Genomic DNA, 18,608 nt, shown 5'->3' on the forward strand with positions numbered 1-18,608 from the left:
GACAATAAAGGTCGGTGGGCGCGAAGGGTATGGGGGGGCCATGGGTGGGCGCGAAGGGTATGGGGGGGCCATGGGTGGGCGCGAAGGGTATGGGGGGGCCATGGGTGGGCGCGAAGGGTATGGGGGGGCCATGGGTGGGCGCGAAGGGTATGGGGGGGCCATGGGTGGGCGCGAAGGGTATGGGGGGAGGTGGGTGGGCGCGAAGGGTATGGGGGGAGGTGGGTGGGCGCGAAGGGTATGGGGGGAGGTGGGTGGGCGCGAAGGGTATGGGGGGAGGTGGGTGGGCGCGAAGGGTATGGGGGGAGGTGGGTGGGCGCGAAGGGTATGGGGGGAGGTGGGTGGGCGCGAAGGGTATGGGGGGAGGTGGGTGGGCGCGAAGGGTATGGGGGGAGGTGGGTGGGCGCGAAGGGTATGGGGGGAGGTGGGTGGGCGCGAAGGGTATGGGGTGACGTGGGTGGGCGCGAAGGGTATGGCGGGGGGGGTGGGGGGGTGGAGGAGATGCGAAGAGTGAGGGATGTTTTTGTTTTATTCCTTTTTCCATGGCTGTGACAAAGTGCCGAAGCACAGATGCTGTCCCTTCGATCATCCTGTCTCTGCACCTGGCAGCCTCTGAACGTTTTCTGAGAACAGTGGCTAGGAGACCACTAAGATAAAAGCAAAAAACTGCAGATACTGGAAATCCAAAACAAAAATAAAAATACCTGGAAAAACTCAGCAGGTCTGGCAGCATCAACAGACTCTACAACAGAAGAGTCATTCGGACTCGAAACATTAACTGTGTTCCTCTCCGCAGATGCTGCCAGACCTGCTGAGTTTTTCCAGGTATTTTTATTTTTGGCCAGGAGACCACTGTTTGTTCCCCACCACCCCAGAATGAAAATCCGAACTTTAGGGAGACTTTTTCCTGTCAGCTTCGCGGAGCCAGGAATTGTCCTGACTGCGCTCCCAACTTGGGGAGCAAAAACTCAGGCCAAAACGTCTGCTATTAGATGTAATTCTATGATTGTTCAGCAAGTACTGCCCAATCCTGAGTGCGTTAATAGCTACACTACCAACCAATTTAAGATACTCAGTCACTCATATAATGTGGTTCATTTACATGTGCTACAAGTGACATACATTCATACGCAGGGACCCATTCTCTGCAAACAAAAAGGAATATGTTCAAGCCTTGCACATTTTTTGAATTACCTGGGAGCTTGGGGAGCCTACAGTTTCCTATTGCTTTCTCCATAGCAACACCTCAGCCAGAGTTGGACTTGCCAACCAATCAGCACCCTTTTCTCCTGTAATCTAAACTATTGTGCTAGTTTGAAATTTAGCATTCTAACTTTTGTCCTGATGAGTACAAGACAAAAAGCTTCTGCAACATGTCTCTCTTTTCAGCAATATTCAAGTTCTGTACTAACAAGCGACTGTATGAATACTGTATGTATTCATATATTTCTTAAATATTGTCCAGATTGAACTGTTCAGAATATGAAGAGATTTACTGATGGAAATGAGTGAAGATATTTTCAAATCTCATCTGAGAAGCATACAAAGTGAAAAAGTATACACTAACACAAAAAGAGGGAAAGCTCTTATCTCACTAAGGCTTTAAAATACAGATCACGTTTCCTAAAAAGGCATTGCTTTTAAAGTCATGGAGCTGTGGAGGAACTACATACGGTTAGTTGTTTGGTTCATGTGCTCAAAAGGTTAAGAGAGGCCTGAATGATCCTTTGATTACTGATTGCATGACTCGGCACTACAAGCAGCTAATTGATTTGCTCCCATTGTTCAAATATAGCCCTGGGATATAGAAAAGATCCATTTAAAACATTTAAAAAAGTTTATTGTTCCTTGTGTTGCATTCGAGCTCACTTCAAAAGGAAATTTTATCAATGCAATCCCAAATTTCAGACTTTTGCCTAGGGTCCTCAGTTAGTCTTACAGTGATTAAACAGCTTTAACTGCTGTGGGTTGTATCGTATTTTAAGCACTTGAGGCCAGCACTAGTCTTTTCACTCCACCCTATTTTTGGCAAGTTGCTGTGTCAGCATTAAGTTTTCTAGAATGGTTATTCTTGGTGTTCTATACTTTGCATTGACACAATAGATAGGGTCTTCAACATTCATTCAACATCAGTAATTTAGTAAATTGAGGCACTTTGAGTACAGTGTCTTTAAAGTACCTGGGACAAAAAAATGGGGCCCATTAGTACCCGTTATTTGGGTACTACAAATGCCTTTAAGAGTTCCAAACGGGCATCCGTGGTATGCATTCAGGCTTGAGAGGCAAATAACACCATACATCAAATTTGACGAGGGCCAATGCCCCTCTAAGCTGCGATGCCAGGCAGCAACCCAAAGTGTCTGTGTAGGCCATGCATAAGTTAGCCCCTTTAAATTACCACACATGCAGGGCCATGCATAAAACATAAAGGTTTTGTGCACTTAAAGGAATCACCCATATACTGGAAAAATGTTACACGTTACGCCAGTGAAGGCATTAGTGTACATACAGTGAATAACAACCAGAGATATACAGAGCAGGCACACCATGAAGTTAATCAGCAAGCAATGCTGATTCAAAGCCAACAGTGTCATATTTGAGCTCAACGCCAACCTCACACAACTGAGCATGCACTCAATAGCAGGAATTCCCCACCAACACTATTTAAGGGGATCATCAATTACTTACATAAAAGCAAAATACCTTGGATGCTGGAAATCTGAAATAAAAACAAAATGCTGGAAAAATTCAGCAGGTCTGACAGCATCTGTGGAGAGAGAGAGAGAGAAACAGAGTTAATGTTGAGTCCATATGGCTCTTCAACTACTTACAAGTTAGTTTCTGGTTGATTTCTTCTGGCAGTTGCTACAATTCTACAAGTGCTTGGCGCTTTCCATAATTCTTTCAAGTTGCGAAGGTCTAGAGGGAGGGGTGTAGCAGGTGCTGAAAGACTTTTTGTTGATTTCAAGGTTTCTGCACAAACTAGTTGCTTCCACACATGGGTAGATTAGTAGGTATGCCCCTTGGAATACAGGATGACTTGAAGAATGAACAGGGGCCACACAGCAGGACAAGCTGCTGAAAGAGAGGAGAGGTGCAGGAGAAGGAAGCAGGCAGCCATATATGCCCAGGGTGTTCAGGGATCAATTCTCCTACTGAGCCTCAGTGAGGAACAATATGGAAGATTCCTGCGCTTCAGTAAAGATACTCTCATTAAAATCTGTCACTTGCTGCAGACACAACTGCAATAACTCTGTTTCTCTCCGCAATGTTGCTGCCTGACACACTAGTGTTTCCAGCATTTTCTTTTATCTTAGGTATGAGGATATCATCACTGATAGATTCAGCTCTGATGGCCATGGCTTCAGCAATGGCATCTGAATAAATAGCCAACACACTCTACATGGAAATTAGAATATGGAAATGTGCCTGGCCTCCTTCAGTTAGGTCCTGCTACTGGTTGTGTGCCATCTCCTCCTGCTGTTATGGTTGAATAGCTGGCAGTGTGAGATGTGGGTGTGAGGCTTGCAGCAGTGCTAAGTAAGGGTGAGGGTGAATCTCATGAATGAGTTTTGATCCCTGATTGATAAAAGATAATTCATTGCTTGGTGAGGGATGCTGGTTTGGTGACTTGAGCAGTGTAAAGGGCTAATGGTGCATTTGGCAGGATGTTTTGCTGTGTTTTGCCATTATTCAATGTTTCCCAGGTCAGATGCACTTCTGTACCACAGCCAGCATTTGCTCCAGCCACTATGCACCTCCTCGTTAAAAGATGCAGGCTAGTTTTAAACAATATTCCCAACCAGCTTTAATTGGCCAGCAATTCTGGGTCTCCTGCTGATGTGTGCAGCCAACCAAGTGTAGTCAGCACTGGCTGCACACAGCAATCATTCAAATGAACAGACAGCATGAAGTTGGCATGGCACCTGCACTGCATTGAATGGGCATGGCTTAATCATGCTTTGGAGATACCCTTGCCTGTTTTTGGAAGCTATTTAGGCTCTGATAAAACTTAGACATTTATTTTCTGCAGTCTTTGCAACTGACTTGAGTGTCAGTGCTTTAAAAACAGAAAATGCTGGAAATACTCAGCAGGTCAGGCAGCATCTGTGGAGAGAAAAAAAGCAGAGTTAATGTTTCATGCCTGTGACCTTTCACCAGCACTGAAAAAAGTTAGAAAGCATTAGGCTTTGCGCAAGTGAAAAGGAGGTGGGGAAGCAGAACAGCAAAGGGTGCAGATCACGACAGATTAAATGACAAAAGATTTCATGGTAGAAAAGCCAAATGACCTCAGATTTCCAGCATCTGGAGTATTTTGCTTTCATAGAGTTTCAGTGCCATGTGATAGGGTGCTGCTGTGAGCTTAGTGCTTCTCTAGATGTTAGACAGTCTGTTAAAAATAGTAACTTCTCCCAACTCAGCTGACAAAATCTTCTCCATTACGAGTATTGCTACATTATCATACTTTAAGATAGATGAAGTGATCTACTTTCTTTAGTGTCATTGCTTTAAGCTTAAGGTAAACATTATTGTTATTGATTCCAATTTCAGCTTCCAGCGCTCAGTCCCATTGACAGGATAGACCAGATTCCACAGCAATGACACCACAAAAACAGTTTTCTTTAAAGGATGAGCACATAAAAGCTTGGTCTAGCAATCAATACCTGACCAGAAAATCAAGTTCAATCCTCCATCTGCATGTGGTTGACTGATCTCAGCCAGGTGCTGTCATTAATCTCAGCAAATGGTCTATTACTATAGTCACCTTACAGCTTGTTACTACCATCAGCAGTAGATGCTTTGTAAAGTAAAAGAACTTACAGATTATTTTCCTAGATCTGCTTCCATACTGGGGGCCTGATTCAAATTCAATAAGTTCACTAAGAGAAAAAAGAACACTGCATTTCCAAATTCTTCATACAAAAAAAAGCACAGCTACCATAACCACTCTTACTTTCCTATAACAGTCCTAGCTTGCTGATTGTTTACTTTGCAAATGCTGGCTGAAGAAATTGAGAGAGAAAAAACAGAAAGAGAAAAATGTCTATACTTGTGCTCGTGGAAATATTCAAGTATTGTTGGTTTGCGGTGTGAAGAACTCTTTTGCTAGATCTACACAAATCAATCTAAATCGGTTTTGAAGGTAATTGGAAATCTCAAATTTGGACTCCACCCATGCTCCTAATGGAGTAACTTTTAAATTCGCTAATAACAGACAATTAACTCAAATCTCAACACATCAGATTCTGATTTGAACTAAGTACCTGAAAATGACTGCAGATTCCAAGCAAACCTTTTAAGCCTTCTTTTTTTCTTAAATATTCTCACATCCATTCAGGGGCACTCAACCATGTACCACATGCTGATTGGTCAAGTGTGCAGGCAAACTAGTCAAGCGTGCTGCCAATATTGTTTTGTTACCAACTCCTTAGAAATGTATGAGAATAGTCTGGGAATATTAACATCCTTTGGAAACACCTGGGGCGGAATCATCCCAGATTTGCACCAAGTGCAGTAGCAGGCATGTAAAACGTCGTTTCACCCGCCGGCCGCAATGTGACTTCGCATGCCAAACCCACCACAATAATTACGCATTCCGGGGAAGCACGCCGTTTCAATGGCGGGCAGGCTCTCACTCGCCCGCCACGCCATCACCTCACTGCTTCATCATGTCGGGCGCCAAAATTAAAGTGCAGTTCGCGCACACCTCAGTGCTCCCAGCCCAGGGCTGCTGCACGGAAGATAGGATGGTCCCAAAAGGCAAAATGACTGCAGCCCCCTGGTTAAGCGACACATCCCTCGAGCGCCTTTTGGATGCCATGGAGAGCCACCGTGATGTCCTCTACCTGCTCTGGCCACAGGAGGGGCAGCGGCATCACCAATCCAGCATGGGACATGGTGGCAGCAGTGGTCAACACCAATAACCTGCTAAAAAAAAAAGAGGACAGCCACCCAGTGCCACTACAGGATGAATGGTGTCAGCCGTTATGCCAAGGTAAGTCACTCTTCTCATCACTCTCAACTCACAAACCCATCACACATCCACAGGGATCTCACACCTCAAGGATAACACCACTAACACTCATACACCCTCAAATCTCCATCAGGCTCATACCCTCTGGAGCTCACGTCCTCATCCTGTCCATGGCTCTGCTCACACACAAATATTCTATCCAGTGCAATGTGTCCAGCTCACACTCTCTCCATCTGTTTTCAACCAGGAGAAGCCAGCTCACATCAGCTGGGAGGGGTCCCAAACCAGGAGTGGAGTGGACCACATTTGGCCCCTCCGTGTCTTCCTCAGAGTCTCCACCAACCACCCTCGCCGTCCCTTCTAACACTACCATCAAACCCTCACCCTCTCACCTCACTCTGCCCTCTCTCATTCACACCATTCCCCTGCACCACACCCATCCTCAGTTAGCCTCCCAAGAGCGAGTCATGGACTCATCAGAGCCCTCTCCTGCACGTTCACCTGGACACTTCCCCCCTCAACCATCCCCGCCCAAACCCCCTTCCCCCTTCAGATAGCCTTACTTCTTCCACTACCCTTACTCCCTCACCTCTCCGCACTCCTTCTTCCCCTCTGAACTCCTTTCCTTATGCCTTTCACCCCCCCTTACACTTACTCTCCAGTTGCCGTCTTCTCCCATGTCAATTCCTCCTCTCTCCAAACTCCCTCGCCCCCGACGCCTTCATTTCCAGCATCCCCCCGCTCCCCAACACCTCTTCCTCTCCCAGTCGATCCTAGACTTTCCTCTCCCACCCCTGGTAGATCTTCCTCTCCCACCCCTGGTAGATCTTCCTCTCCCAAACACAGCTGGATCTTCTTCTCCACCTTCTCCACTATCATCTGTTGTGAACAGGGTGTAAACGGTGACTTTCCAACTTTCATGAGCTGCTTCGCAGCAGAACCATATCTAAAAGAATCCACCCAGCCTGTCCTGTTAAGCGCTAGCATCTTCTCTCCTTGGATGTCCACGATGTGAGCAAGGGCCTGGCAATAAGTCCCAACTTCTGCACGCTAAGCTTGTCAAGATTTGTTCTGCACCAGTGTACAATCCTGCCAACGATCCAGCAATGGAGGATGATTCCTGCAAGCTGGCCTTATAATGATATACAGATGTATTACAATGAGGTTCCCGACATCCGACAGCAGGAAACACAGCCCATCATCGATGGGCTGAGCAGACGATCGCAAACTGGTTTCACGACATCGTGAAACAGATTTCTGGCCTTCTCGCCATATTGTTCGCTCACACCGCTGAGCGCACTCGACGCCGGTGGGCACAGGGCTCTGGTCTCTGCTCTGAACCTCTCACTCACAAACATGATTCAGCGAGGAATCATGGGTATGAATTTTTTTTAAAAACATTTTTGATGGTGATTATATATATATAATAGCCAGATCACCAGGGTTAACACCCTTGCTCTTCTTCATAATAATGCCAAGGGATCTGTTAAGCCCAGTTTAAGAAAGCAGACAATGCTTTGGTTTAATATCCCATCCAAAAGACTGCACCTCCAACAGTGTAGCACTGCTGCAGTACAGCATTAGAGTGTCAGCCTAAATTTTGTGCTCAAGTCTCTGGAGTGCGATTTAAACCGAAAATCTTCTAAGAGACAAGAGTGCAATTAACTGAGCCACTGCTGACACAAAGATCACTGACCTGAAGTATTAACTACGTTTCTCTCACCACAGTTGTTGCAAGACCTGCTGAGTATTTCTGGCATTTTGTTCTTATTTCAGATATCCAACATCTGTAGTATTTTCCTTTGGTTATGTTATGACGTTCCCACAGTTAAGCATCTCTGTATTGGCATCATAACATCAATACTCCATGCAAGCGCACCTGACAAACTATCATGGCCAGCCTTTGCTTCTGCTTCCCCATTGCTAGCCATTAATAGTGGAGGCTGACAGCAGTTTAGAAATAAATTTGCAGGAACAGTGCTTTTGTACTGTTCTCCCAAAGACTAGCCAATAGCACTTAGTAGACAATCAAAAAAAAACACCCACTAGTTGAACCTTATTTACATTAGTTAAGCAATTATTTATCCACTTGAGAAGGTTACCTCATGTAAAACTGATCCACCTCCATGAATGCCGATTATGGTGAATTAAGCGAGTAAGGTAGATTGTAGACTAGCCCTCCTGGCTCATTTGTCAGGGAAGGAATGTACAGAGAAATGCAATTTTCAAATGGTGTTTAACCTTTGCTGACTTTTAAGTGTCAGGCACGGTAGAATAGTGGTAATGTTACTGGACTAGTAATCCAGAGAGCAGGACAAAGTCTGGAATAGAGTTCAAATCCCACCAAAGCAGCTAGGAGAATTTAAAATCAATTAATAAGTAAATCTAGAACAAACAGTTAGTCTCAGAATATGATCATAAAATCTGATTGATGTAAAAACACATCTGGTTGACTAATACCCTTCAGGAAAGGAAATCTGCCAAGCTTATCTTGACTAGCTGACTCTTAACTGCCCTTTGAAATGCTAGCAAGCCACTCAGTTGTATCAAACCACTATGAAAAAAAATCTAATAAAGGAAACTAGATGGGCCACCAAGAACGAGAAAGGAACACCCTTCCCAGTTGACCTTGCAAAGTTTTCCTTGCTAAAATCTGGGAACTTGTTCCAAAATTGGGAAAGCTGCCCAACATTGAAGTAATTTTGTTTTTTTTTATTCATTCACGGGATGTGGGCTTCATTGGCTGGGCCAGCATTTAATACCCATCCCTAGGTGCCCTTGAGGCGGTGGTGGTAGGCTGCCTTCTTGAAGCGCTGCAGTCTATGTGGTGTAGGTACACCCACAGCGCTGTTAGGAAACGAGTTCCAGGATTTTGACCCAGCGACAGTGAAGGAACGGCGATATATTTCCAAGTCAGGATGGTGAGTGACTTGGAGGGGAACTTCCAGGTGGTGGTGGTATTCCCATCTATCTGCTGCCCTTGTCCTTCTAGATCGTAGTGCCCGTGGGTTTGGAAGGTGCTGTCTAAGGAGCCTTGGTGAATTCCTGCAATGCATCTTGTAGATGGTACACATGGCTAATACTGTGCGTCAGTGGTAGAGGGAGTGAACGTTTGTGGACGTGGTGCCAATCAAGCGGGCTGCTTCAATGTTGTGGGAGCTGCACTCATCCAGGCAAGTGGGGAGTATTCTGTCACACTCCCGACTTGTGCCTTGTAGATGGTGGACAGGCTTTGGGGAGTCAGGAGGTGAGTTAATCGTCACAGGATTCCTAGCCTCTACCCTGCTCCTGTAGCCAGAGTATTTATATGGCTAAAAACAAAAAGCTAAAAGCTACTGCGGATGCTGGAAATCCAAAACAAAAACAGAATTACCTGGAAAAACTCAGCAGGTCTGGCAGCATCGGCGGAGAAGAAATCAGTTAACGTTTCGAGCCTTCATGGCCCTTCGGCAGAACTGAAGCATAGTTAGAAGAAGGGAGAAATATAAATTGGTTTAAGGTGGGTGGGGGAGAGAGAGACATTGAGGGTGTGGTGATTGTGGAGATGAGCAGATAATCAAAAGATGATTATCTGCTCATCTCCACAATCACCACACCCTCAATGTCTCTCTCTCCACCCCCCCTCTTAAACCAATTTATATTTCTCCCTTCTTCTAACTATGCTTCAGTTCTGCCGAAAGGCCATGAAGGCTCGAAACGTTAACTGATTTCTTCTCCGCCGATGCTGCCAGACCTGCTGAGTTTTTCCAGGTAATTCTGTTTTTATTTATATGGCTAGTCCAGTTCAATTTCTGGTCAATGGTAACCCCCAGAATGTTGATAGTGGGGGATTCAGTGATGGTAATGCCATTGAACATCAAAGGACGATGGCTGGATTCTCTCTTGTTGGAGATGGTCATTGCCTGACACTTGTGTGGCATGAATGTTACTTGCCACTTGTCAGTCCAAGCCTGGATTTGGTCCAGGTCTTGCTGCATTTGGATATGAACTGCTTCAGTATGAGGAGTCACGAATGGTGCTGAACATTGTGCAATCATCAACAAACATCCCCACTTCTGACCTTAAGATGGAAGGAAGGTCATTGATGAAGCAGCTGAAGATGGTTGGACCAAGGGCACTACCCTGAGGAACTCCTGCAGTGATGTCCAGAGCCGAGGTGACTGACCTCCAACCACCACAACCATCTTCCTTTGTGCTAGATATGACTCCAACCAGCAGACAGTTTTTCCCCTGATTCCCATTGACTCCAGTTTTGTTAGGGTTCCTTGATGCCACACTCGGTCAAATGCTGCCTTGATGTCAAGGACAGCCGCTCTCACTTCACCTCGGGAGTTCAACTCTTTTGTCCAAGTTTGAATCAAGGCTGTAATGAGGTCAGGAGCTGAGTGGCTCTGGCGGAACCCAAACTGGACATCAGTGAGCAGGTACAAAAACAAAAATACCTGGAAAAACTCAGCAGGTCTAGCAGCATCTGTGGAGAGGAGCACAGTTAACGTTTCGAGTCCGCATGACTCTTCAACAGAACAAGAGTCTCTTCAAGAGTCATGCGGACTCGAAACATTAACTGTGCTCCTCTCCACAGATGCTGCCAGACCTGCTGAGTTTTTCCAGGTATTTTTGTTTTGGATTTCCAGCATCCGCAGTTTTTTGTTTATATCAGTGAGCAGGTTATTGCTAAGTAAGTGACGCTTGATAGTGCTGTTGATGACCCCTTCCATTACTTTACTGATGATCGAGAGTAGACTGATGGAGCGACAGTTGGCCGGGTTGGATTTGTCCTGCTTTTTGTATACAGGACATACCTGGGAAATTCTGCACCCTTGACACCCTCAGTGCTTCCTGCAAGTGATGTTCAACATGGAGCAGCACTGATTCATCAGCTGAGGGAGGGCGGTATGTGGTAATCAGGAGGTTTCCTTGCCCATGTTTGACCTGATGCCATGAGACTTCATGGGACCTGGAGTTGATGTTGAGGACTCCGCGGGCAACTCCCTCCCAACTGTATATCATTGTTGGATCTGTCCTGCTGATGGGACAGGACATACCCAGGAATGGTGATGCTGCTGTCTGGGACATTATCTGTGAGATATGATTCCATGAGGATGACTATGTCAGGCTGTTGCTTGACTAGTCTGTGAGACAGCTCGCCCAATTTTGGCACTTGCCCCCAGATGTTAGTAAGGAGGACTTTGCAGGGTCGACAGGGCTGCGATTGTCGTTTCTGGTGCCTTGGTCAATGCCAGGCGGGCCATCCAGTTTCATTCCTTTTTTGTGACTTTGTAGCTGTTTGTTACAACTGAGTGGCTTTCTAGGCCATTTCAGAGGGCATTTAAGAGTCAACCACATTGCTGTGGGTCTGGAGTCACATGTAGGCCAGACCAGGTAAGGGCAGCAGATTTCCTTCCCTAAAGGACATTAGTGAACCAGATGGGTTTTTACAACAATCGCTAATGGTTTCATGGTCATCATTAGACTTTTAATTCCAGATTTTTATTGAATTCAAATTCTACCATCAGCCATGGCAGGATTCGAACCTGGGTCCCCGGAGCATTATCCTGGGTCTCTAGATTGCAAAGGAAGTGGGCTAAAAATGTAGGGAAGTCTTGCTACAACTATGCAGAGCATTGATGAATACAGCACCTGGAGTACTGCATACAATTTTGGTCGTCAAGTACAGAAGAAAGGTTGAACCTTTACCAATACCACTACGCCACCGCCTCCCCCTGGAATACAATCATGAGGGAGTGACCATGGGAGTCCTCAACATTAACGCTGGACCCATGAGAGGAAACATTTTCTCAGCATCTACCCTATTAAGCCGATTCAGAAACTTTTATGCTTCAAAATTATCATCTCTCATTCTTCTAAACTCCAATGAACACAGGCACAAGCCTTTCCTCTGTACATGATGACCAAAATTGTATGCAGTACTCCAGGTGCTGTATTCACCAATGTTCTGCATAGTTGTAGCAAGACGTCCCTATGTTTTTAATCCACTTCCTTTGCAATAAAGGCAAACATTCTCTTTGCCTTCCTAATTATTTGCTGCACCTGCATGCTGAAGTTTTCAGGTTCATGTACAAGGACACCCAGATCCCTCTGTACCGTAACATTCTGTAGTCTCTCTATTTAAATAATATCGTGATTTTCTATTTTTCTTGCCAAAGTGGACAAGTTCACTTTTCTCACATACTCCATCTGCCAATTTTTTGCCCACTCACTTAACCTAGCTATATCCCTTTGCAGGCTCTGTACTCCTCTCCACATGCTTTCCTAACTATCTTTGTACTGTCTGCAAATTTGGCTGCAATACACTCAGGTGTCTTCATCCAAGTCATTAATATAGATTAACAGTTGAGGCTCAAGATCCCTGTGGTACCACACAGGTTAGAGTTTGTCAACCTGAAAATGACCCATTTATACAGGCTCTAATCCCTGTTAGTTAGCCAAATCTTTTATTTAGACTAATGTTACCTTCAGCTTTTATCTTTTACGTGGCACCATTTAGAAATCCAAATACATTACATCTTATAGTTCCCCTTCATTCACCCTGCTTGCTACATCCTCAAAGAAATCTCATTTGTCAAACTTGATTTCTCTTTCGTAAAACACTTCCTTAATAATGGATTCCAGCATTTTTCCCACAACAGATGCTAGGCTAACTGACCTATAGTTTCCTGCTTTCTGCCTCACTCCTTTCTTGAGTAGATTTGTTACACTTGTTGTTTTCCAGAATTTTGGATGATTACAACTAATGTATCCACTATCTCCGCAGTCACTTCTTTTAAGACCCTAGCATGCAGGCCATCAGGGGCGTTTAGTCCAATTAGTTTTCCTAGCACTTTTTCCTCTAGTGATAGCAATTGCTTTAAGTTCCTCCATCTCATTGCCACTTCATTTAACTTGTATACAACACTAATTACACCTCAGATGGAATATTGCGTACAGTTCTGGGCACCACATTTTTGCAAGGGTGTGAAGGCATTGGAGAGAGTGCAGAAAAGATTGACGAGAATGGTTCCTGAGGTGAAGAAGTTGTTATGAAGACAGATTAGAGCAGTTAGGATTATTCTCCATAGGTAAAAGAGAGGATATTGGATAGAGGTATTCAAAAATCACAAGGGGTCTGTACAGAGTAGGTAGGGAGAAATTGTTTCCACTTGTGAAAGATCAAGAATGAGAAGGCACAGATTTAAAGGAATTAGTAAAAGCAGCAACAGTGGTTTGATGAAAAACTTATTCATGCAGCAAGCAGTTAGGGTCTGGAATGCACTGCCTGAGTGTGTGGTGGAGGCAGGCTCAATTGAAGCATTCAGAAGGGAATTAGACTGTTATTTGAAAAGAAAGAATATGGACTGTTAGGGGGAGAAGGCTGGAGAATAGAACTAGTCGAGTTGCTCAAAGAGCTGGTGCAGACACGATGGGACAAATGGCCTCCTTCTGAATTCTCTAATATATCAATGCTCACTCTAGCTACTCACTTCCTTTTTATATATTTGTAGAAGCTTTTGCTGTCTGTTTTATGTCTTGCTAGTTTGCCCATATTCTAATTTCTCCCTCTATTTGTTTCAGTCATCCTTTAGTGGTTTCTAAAATTTTCCCTATCTTCTGGCCTACCGCTAATCTTTGCAGTATTGTACACCTTCTCTTTCAATTTGATACCATCTTTAAACTTCCTTAGTTAGCCACAAATGGTGCATCTTTCTCAGAGTCTTTCCTTATGAAATATCTCAAATAACTGCCACTACTTCTGTACCATCTTGCCTTTTAACTTAATAACCTATTTTCCCAGTCCACTGTAGTTAAATTAGCAAAGGCCATGGGCCCTAACAACATCACAGCCCTAGTACCAAAGATTTGTGCTCCAGAGCTAGCCATCTCCCTAGCCAAGCTATTTCAGTACAGCTACAAAACTGGCATCTGATTACAAGCAGGACAAATCCAATCTAGCTAATTATTGCTCTCTCATTCTACTCTCAATAATCAAGTGATGGGAAGTGTCACCCAGTGGTATCAAACAGCATTTGCACAGCAATAACCTGCTCACCCACCTAGGCCACTCAGCCCCAGACCCAATTACAGCCTTGGTTCAAACATAGACAAAAAAGCCGAATTCCAGAAGTGAGGTGAGAGTGGCTGCCCTTGACATCAAGGCAACATTTGACGGAGTGTGACACCAGGGAGCTCAGGCAAAATTGAAGTCAATGGGAATTATGGAAAAAACTCCCCATTGGTTCGAGTCTTACCCAGCACAAGGAAGATGGTTGTGGTTGTGATTGTGGTTGTTGGAGGCCAATTGTCTAAATCCCAGGATGTCTTTGCAGGAGTTCCTCAGGGTAGCGTCCTTAGCCCAAAAATCTTCAGCTGTTTCATCAATGACCATCCCTCCATTATAAGCTCAGAAATGTGGATGTTCTCGGGCACTTAGTGTTCAATATCATTTCCAAATAATGAAGCAGCTATGCCAGCATGCAGCAAAATCTGGACAACATTCAGGCTTGGGCTGATAGGTTGCAAGTAACATTGATGCCACACAAATACCAGGCAGTGACCATCTCCTCTTAACATTCAATGGTATTACCATCACTGAATCCCCTACTATCATCATCCTTGGGGGTACTATTGGTCAGAAACTGAACTGGACTAGCCACATAAATACTGTGGCTACAAGAGACAATCAAAGCCTGAGAATTCTGTGGCAAGTGTCCTGATTCTCAAAAGCCTGCACATCACCTATAAAGCACAAGCCAGGATTGCGACAGAATGCTCCCCATTTGCCGAGATGAACACAGTTCCATCAATGCTCAAGAAATGCAACATTATTCAGGGCAAAGCAGCCCACTTGACTGGCACCCCATCTGCTACCTTAAACATTTACTTTCTCCACCAGCAGCACACCCTGGTAGCAGGGTATGCCATCTACATGACACACTCCAGCAACTCGCCAAGGCTCCTTCATGAACACCTTCCAAACTTTCACCATTAGAAGACAAGGGCAGCCGACACATGGTGAGACCACCATCTGCGAGATCACCTGTAAGTCACACACCATCCTGACTAGGAACTAAATCGCGGTTCCTTCACTGTCGCTGGGACAAAATGCTGGAACTCCATTCCGAATAGTATTGTGAAGGTACCTCAAGAACATTGCATTCAGTTAGAACATTCCATTCCCTAACATGGTTATCCTTACTTTGAGGTTAGAGTTCACACAAAAAAAACACACACAGCACTGCAAGAATTTTCAAATGTTCTATTACTTAAACAACATTCATTCTGTAAGCCTTAGCTCCAAACTAAAAGCATACCAAGAAGCAAGCTAAGCAAGGATGATGCAGTTCAAATGCTTATCTTGCAAATGTTACAATTTAGCAAAATAATCAAATGCACAAGCCCCTCAGTGTCACAATTACTCACCAAAAAACCCTTTTTATTTTTTCCAATCACAAGTCTTACTCCTAACAGCTAAAGTAATAAAATGCCACAAGATTAATGACAACAGCTGAAACAGCTTGTACAAGTAATATAGCACATTAGCCATCTTCCCCAACATGTCCAGACCAGCACTATACATATTTCAACACACAAAAAAAAAGACCTCAGATGCATTTTTATCAGTCAGCTGCTAAAACAAAACTTCAGAACTGTAAATTATACTTCAATGCTGTTAGTGAAATTCTAAAAAAAATGTTTTACATTAAATCTCCAAAGAAATCTTAAAATATACTTGATAACGATCAGTTTCTGGTCAATGGTAACCCAAGGATGTTGATAGTGGGGTTTCAGTGATGGTAATGCCATTGAATGTCAAGAGGGGATGGTCACTGCCTAGTATTTGTGTGGCATCAATGTTACTTGCAACCTATCAGCCCAAGCCTGAATGTTGTCCAGATCTTGCTGCATGCTGGCATGGTTGCTTCATTATTTGAGTTGGGAATGGTACTGAACATTGCAAGTGCCAGAGAACATCTGCGCTTCTGAGCTTATAATGGAAGGATGGTCATTGGTGAAGCAGCTGAAGATTTTGATGAGAACATACAGGCACTTGTGAGAGAATGGAAGGAGTAAAGGTGAATGCCAAGAGTTACCCATATAACCTCCAGATCCAATCAGCTCATCAGGAGAGCGGTAGTGGTAGAGGAAAAAATGAAAATTGTCAAATTCTTGTAACTGCCCTCTGGAAGCAGGTGTCAGGGGACAAAGCGTCACCTTCCTTCTGTTTCACACAAGGACAGGATAGGTTGGGGTAGTTTCCACTAAACTGCACTGTTTTTTGGTGCAATTCACCTGAAAGCAGCATAATCTGCTGAAAAATTATGGAATTTTAAGCATTAATTACTTTCAGTGCAAAGACTTTCTGCAATCTTCTAGTGGTCATCTTTTGATTTTAAAAAACTTTGCACTAGGAGTGAGCCCTGCCTGCAAAACAGCTCAGTGCCAGGATAAATTAACCATCCCTGAGAGTTTCTGCTAATTTGCTAGCCTTCAAGGGGGCTCTAAAAATCCAACTAGCTCTTTTCAGAATAACAATAGGGACATTTTAAAAATCTCAAAGATAAAATAGAATGAAAGTAAACCAGCAAAAGCACTGGAAGAGAATAAACTTGCAGAATTACGGGAGATAGAGCATGGGAATGGGATTGACTGATTTGCTCTACAGCGAGCCAGCATGGACTTGTTGGGCCGAGTGGCCTCCTGTGTTATAAGTCATTCTAAAAAGACTGTAAAAACTCCTAGATGTAAAAAGGAAGTGATTAGTGAAAGGAAACGCGGATCCCTTCGGGGCGGAGACAGGAAAAATTATAAAAGGGACATAAGGAAATGGCAGAAACAGCAAATAAATACCTTGTACCTGGTAGAAGGCACACAAAAAAATCCAGAAATAGTGGGGAATCAATGGTCTAGTGAGAACATTCGGGTTTTAAAAGAAATGGTTGCAGAGATAGCGGATGCATTGGTTCTGATCTTCCAGAATTCTCCAGATCCCAGAATGGTTCCCTTGCATTGGAAGGAAGTAAACATATATTTGCTATTCAAGAAAGGAGGGCCAGTAAGCTTGACATCAGTAAAAAAAAAATGGTAGAATCGCATTAGCAATATGATAACAGAACATGTAGAAAATTCTAATTGGATCAGACAGAATCAATATGAATTTATGAAAGGAAAATGGTGTTTGACCAATCTGTCAGAGTTCTTGTGAAATTGTAACAACTGGGGTGGATAAGGAGGAACCAGTGGATTAGTGCATTTGGATTTTCAAAATGAAAATCTTACATTTATATAGCATGTTTCACAGCCACTGAACTTCTCAAAGTGCTTTACAGCCAATGAAGTAACTTTGAAGTATAGTCACTGTTGTGGAAAAAAAAATTTCGATAAAGGTGCTACACAAGAGTTTATTACACAAAATTAGGGTTCGTAGAATGGGGGTGGTATATTAACATGAATTGAGGATTGGTTTAACAGATAGAAAACAGAGAAGGAATAAACTGGTCATTTTTGGGTTGACAGGCTGTAACTACAGGATACCACAAGGATCAGCACTTTAGGCCTCAGCTATTTACAATCTATATCAATGGCACGGATACAGTAACCAAATATAATTAATCCAAGTTTGCTGATGATAAAAAATTAGGTGGGAAAGTAAGCTATGAGGAGGACTCAAGGAGGTTGCAAAAGGATTTAGATAGGGTAAGGTGATTGGACAAGAACAAGGGAGATGGAATATAATGTGATTAATATGTGAAGTTATCCACTTTTGTAGGAAAAAAAGCGCAGACTATTTTTTGAACAGCGAGACTGGTTAGAGAAACTTGCATACAAATCACAGAATTTTAACTTACAGGTACAGTATTAAGAAGCCAAATGTTACATTAACTCAATTGGCCAAATGGCTTACTCCTGGTCTGATTTCTTTTGATCTTTAGTTAAAGAGTATAAATGCATGGAAATCTTACTGCGATTATATCAGGCCTTGGTAAGATCATACCTGCAGTACTGTGTACAGCTTTGGTCTCCTTACCCAAGAAAAAAAACACGTGCTTGCCTTCAAGGGAGTGCAACATACGCTTAATAGACACATTCCTGGAATGAGGGAATTCTTCTACGAGCAGATGAAGTGTACCAGGCCAATGTTCTCTAGACTTCAGAAGAGTGAGAGACAAATCTCATTTGAAACATATAAATGTTCTAGAGGGGCCTGATTAGGGTCGAAGGATGATTCCCCTGGCTGGAGAGGGTCACAGGCTCAGAATAAAGCCTGGTTATTTAGGATTCAGGAGAGAAAAAATCTATCTGAGTGAAGAAATTTCAAGTGGAGTTGAGGTAGAGATCAGCCACAATCTTAAAAGAATGGTAGTGCAGGCTTGAAGTCTCAGTACTACTGCCAAGATGTTGTCTGAGCCGACAGCCTTTTGTGAATCGAATTGGCTGAAGGCTGGTATCTATGATCCTAGGAACCTCAGGAGGAGGCCAAGGTGGATCATCCACTAGCACTTCTGGCTGAAGATGGTTGCAAATTTTTCATTCTTTTCTTTTGCGCTGACATGCTGGGCTTTGAAGTCCCCATCTAAGTACATTCTGTGCTGGTCCTACCCTCATTGCTTTCTTTCATATAATGTTCAACTCAGATGAGGTT

The 18,608-nt window shown here is 43.8% G+C and overlaps 1 protein-coding gene across 1 annotated transcript in view; it reads right to left on the reverse strand.

The window, feature by feature from the left end:
* Positions 1 to 18,608, reverse strand: part of rbbp8 (retinoblastoma binding protein 8) — a 171,942-nt gene that overhangs the window by 127,400 nt on the left and 25,934 nt on the right. The window contains exon 3 of the mRNA XM_078540210.1: positions 2,686 to 2,764. The gene's annotated coding sequence lies outside the window, so the exon portion shown is untranslated. The remainder of the gene's footprint in view (positions 1 to 2,685; positions 2,765 to 18,608) is intronic.

The sequence above is a fragment of the Cetorhinus maximus genome, chromosome 4, assembly GCF_964194155.1.
Source record: "Cetorhinus maximus chromosome 4, sCetMax3.hap1.1, whole genome shotgun sequence".
NCBI lineage: Eukaryota > Metazoa > Chordata > Chondrichthyes > Lamniformes > Cetorhinidae > Cetorhinus > Cetorhinus maximus.